The sequence below is a fragment of the Salvelinus sp. IW2-2015 genome, unplaced genomic scaffold (assembly GCF_002910315.2).
Source record: "Salvelinus sp. IW2-2015 unplaced genomic scaffold, ASM291031v2 Un_scaffold1849, whole genome shotgun sequence".
Classification (NCBI taxonomy): domain Eukaryota; kingdom Metazoa; phylum Chordata; class Actinopteri; order Salmoniformes; family Salmonidae; genus Salvelinus; species Salvelinus sp. IW2-2015.
Genome location: NW_019943214.1, coordinates 313,613 through 318,203, shown reverse-complemented (window position 1 = coordinate 318,203; position 4,591 = coordinate 313,613).

The following is a 4,591-nucleotide window of genomic DNA, read 5'->3' as shown; positions in this document are numbered from 1 at the left end:
TGTACCCCATCATGTCAGAGTGGTACATTGTACCCCATCATGTCAGAGTGGTACATTATACCCCATCATGTCAGAGTGGTACGTTATACCCCATCAATGTCAAAGTGGTTACATTGTACCCCATCATGTCAAGTGGTACCATTATACCCCATCATGTCGTCGACTACCACTCAGTGGTAACATTGATACCCCATCATGGTCAGAAGTGGATACATTATACCCCATCATGTCAGAAGTGGTACATTATACCCCATCATGTCAAAGTGGTACATTTATTCCCCTCATGTCAGAGTGTATAGCCATCATGTCAATGTACTTAACCCCATCATGTCCAGAGTGGGTACATTATAGCCCATCGATGTCAGAGTGTACATTATACCCCATCATGTCAAAGTGGACTATTAGTCAGTCGACTTATACCCCATCATGCAGAGGTAACAGGTAGTACCCCATCATGTGCAGCCTTACACATTGTAACCTCCATCATGTCAGATGGTACAATTATACCCCGTTCATGTGCAGTTGTACATTTATACCCCATTCATGTCTAAGTGCGTAGATTATACCTGCCATATGTCAGATGGTACTTATACCCATCAATGTCAAAGTGGCCATTGTACCCCATCATTCTAGAGTGGGTACATTATTATACGCCCATCATGTCAGAGTGGTAACATATACGCCCATCATGTCAAAGTGGTAACATTATACCCATCATGTCAGAGTGGTACCGTACCCCATCATTCAGATGAACTTATACCCATCATCTCAACAGTTGTACAGTTATACCCCAGTCATGTCAGAGTGGTACATTGTACCCCAATGTCAGATGGTACATTATACCCCCATCATGTCAAAGTGGTACCTTATACCCATCATGTCAGCCTACACATTATACCCCATCATGTCAAAGTGAGTACATTATACCGCGCTTCAGTGTCAGAGTGGTACAATTACCCACAAATCAGTAATTCAAGCCCCTTTATTATGTTACAGGAGCCTAAATAAGTTCAGGAGTAAACTGTTGCTCAAACAAGTCATAAAAGTTACATGGACTCACTCTGTGTGCAATAATAGTGTTTAACATGATTTTTGAACTGACCTTCCTCATCTCTGTCACCCCACACATATAATTATCTGTAAGGTCCCTCACCGTCGAGCAGTGAATGTCAAACACAGCAAAAGAAAGAAAAAACACTTGGATGGTGTAAACGAATACACCCATCACTACAAAGATACAGGTGTCCATCCTAATTCAGGAAGGAACCCAACTCAGGGATTTCACCATGAGGACAATGGTGACTTTAAAACAATTAAATGGCTGTGATAAGGAGAAAACTAAAGATGGATGCAACAACATTGTAGTCTACTCCACAATACTACACCTAATTGACCAGAGTAAAAAAAGAAGGAAGCTGTAACAGAAAAAATGTCCGGAAGTTACAGCATTTGACTTAACTGCCTTCGAATTGTTAGTAAGACTCTGAAAATGTCTGTCGAGCCAATTAATCATAAATCAACTACTCAAATAATCGACAAACCAATTTAGCAAAGCTTGCAAGCATTTTGAAAATAATAATCCGGCAAATACTGTTCTCACATCCTGTTGTGGAAGCCTCTTTGAGAAAGGACTCACAGCTGTATCGTGCCAAAGGTGCTTCTACAACGTATTGACTCAGTGGTATGTCAGTTAGATATTTCTGTATTTGATTTTCAATCATTTGCAAAAACTTCTAAAACATGTTTTCACTTTGTCATTATGGGGTATTGTGTGTAGATGGATGAAACAAATATAATCAATTGTGAATTCAGGCTGTAACACAACAAAATGGGGAATAAGTCAGGGGTCTGAATACTTTCTGATGACATTACAGCATTCGGAAAGTTCAGACCCCTTGACTTTTTCCAATTTAACGTTACACCCTTAACTTAATTTAATTAAATCCTCTCAATACCTCATAATGACAAGCATTTTTTGTTGTTTGCAAATTTATACAATAAAAAGCATCACCACCATTTAACATAAGTATTCAGACCCTTTACTCAGTATTTGTTGAAGCACTTTGGCAGCGATTAAGCTCAGAGTCTTCTTGAATAATGAAACGCTACATAGCTTTGGCACACCTGTCTTTGGGGAGTTTTTCTCCCATTCTTCTTCTCTCAGCGTCTGTCAATGGTTGATGGAGGGTTTGCTGCACAGCTATTTTCCCAATCTCTCCAGAGCTGTGCGATCGGGTTAAGTCTGGGCTCTGGCTTAGGCCATTTCAAAGGACATTCAGAGAACTTGTCTGAAGCCCTCCTGCGTTGTCTTGGCTTGTGTGCTTTAGGGTCGTTGTCCTGTTGGAAGGGTGAACCTTTCCACCCAGTTCTGAGGTCAGGAAGCATGATTTTCATCTAGGTATCTCTCTGTACTTTGGCTCGTTCCATCTTTTCCCCTCGATCCTGACTAGTCTCCAAGTCCTGCCGCTGAAAAAACATCCTCACCAGCATGGATGCTGCCCCAACCATGGCTTCAGGCCAAAGAGTTCAACACTTGGTTCCATCAGACCAAGAGAATCTTGTTTTCCATTTGCAAACATTCTAAAAACCTATTTTTTGCCTTCGTCCTTTATATAGGTATTGGTGTCTAGATTGATGAGGAACATTTTTTTTTACATTTTTTTTATTTAACAACATCATTAAAGGAGCAGTGTTCCAATGACTATGTACAGTGATTCAGAAAGTATTCCAGACCCCCTTGACTTTTTCCACAGTGTTACGCAGAAAACACCTTCCTCCATATTGAGTTGCACCCCCTTTTGTTCCTAGAACAGCCTCACTCATCAGGACATGGACCTCCTACAAGGTGTCGCCAAAGCCGTTCTACAGGGATCCATGTTAACTCAATGCTTCCCACAGTTTGGGCCAGTTGGCTGGAATGTCCTTTGGTGGTGGAACATCTGGATACATGCTGAAAAAACCCAGGCAGTGTTGCAGTTCTTGACACTCTCAAACCGGTGGCGCTGGCACCTACTACCATGCCCCGCTCAGAGACACTTAAATATTTTGGCTTGCCATTCCACCCTCTGAATGACACAATCACATGTCTCAGTTGTCTCAAGGCTTAAAAATCCTTCTTTAACAGCTGTCTTCTTCCCCTTCATCTACACCTGATTGAAGTGGATTTAAACAAGTGACATCAATAAGGGATATAGCTTTCACCTGGATTAACCTGGTCAGTCTGGGCATGGAAAGAGCAGGTGTTCCATAATGTATTGGAACTCGTGTAGGATGAGCCTAAGACTAGAATACAGTAATGAAGTGGACAGCAGTAGTTATATAGGATGGACCTAGACTAGAATAAGTATATACATATGAAGTGGGACAGCAGTAGTTATATTAGGATGAAGCCTAACTAGAATACTATTACATATGAGGTGGACAACAGTTTAGTTATATAGGATGAGCCTAGACTAGAATCTACCGTATATACATATGAGGTGGACAGGCCAGTTTAGTTATATAGGATGAACCAGGACTAGAAATACAGTATATACAGTGGGGCAAAAAAGTATTTAGTCAGCCACCAATTGTGCAAGTTCTCCCACTTAAAACGATGAGAGAAGGCCTGTAACTTTTCGTCATATGGTACCTTCAACTATGACAGACAAAATGAGAAAAAAAAATCCAGACAATTCATCATTGTAAAGGAATTTTTACTAAATTTATTTGCCAAATTATGGTGGAAAATAAGGTATTTGGCACCTACAAACAAGCAAGATTTCTGGGCTCTCACAGACCTGTAACTTCTTATTTAAGAGGCCTCCTCTGTCTCCACTCGTTTACCTGTATTAATGGCACCTGTTTGAACTTGTTATCAAGTAATAAAAGAACACTGTCCACAACCTCCAAACAGTCACACTCCAAACTCCACTATGGCCAAGACCAAAGAGCTTGTCAAAGGACACCAGAAACAAAATTGTAGACCTTGCACCAGGCTGGGAAGACTGAACTGCAATAGGTAACGCAGCTTGGTTTTGAAAGACAATCAAACTGTGGGTAGCAATTATTAGGAAATTGGAAGAACATACAAGACCATCCTGATAATCTCCCCTCGATCTGGGGCTCCACGCAAGATCTCATCCCTTGGGGTCAAGATTATTCACAAGGAGACGGTGAGCCAAAATCCCAGAACCACACGGGGGACCTAGGTGAATGACATGCGAGAAGCTGGGACCAAATAAACAAAGCCCTAACCATCAGTTAACACACTACGCCGTCCAGGGACTCAAATTGCAGTGCCAGAACGTGTCCCCTTGCTTAAGCCAGTACATGTCGCAGGCCCGTCTGAAGTTTGCTAGAGAGCATTTGGATGATCCAGAAGAAGATTGGGAGAAATGTCATATGGTGCAGATGGAAACCAAAATATACTTTTTGGTAAAACTCAACTCGTCGTGTTTGGGAGGACAAAGAATGCCTGAGTTGCATCCAAAGACACCATACCTACTGTGGAAGCATGGGGTGGAAACATCATGCTTTGGGGCTGTTTTTCTGTCAAAGGGACCAGACGACTGATCCGTGTAGAAAAGAATGAATGGGGCCATGTATCTTT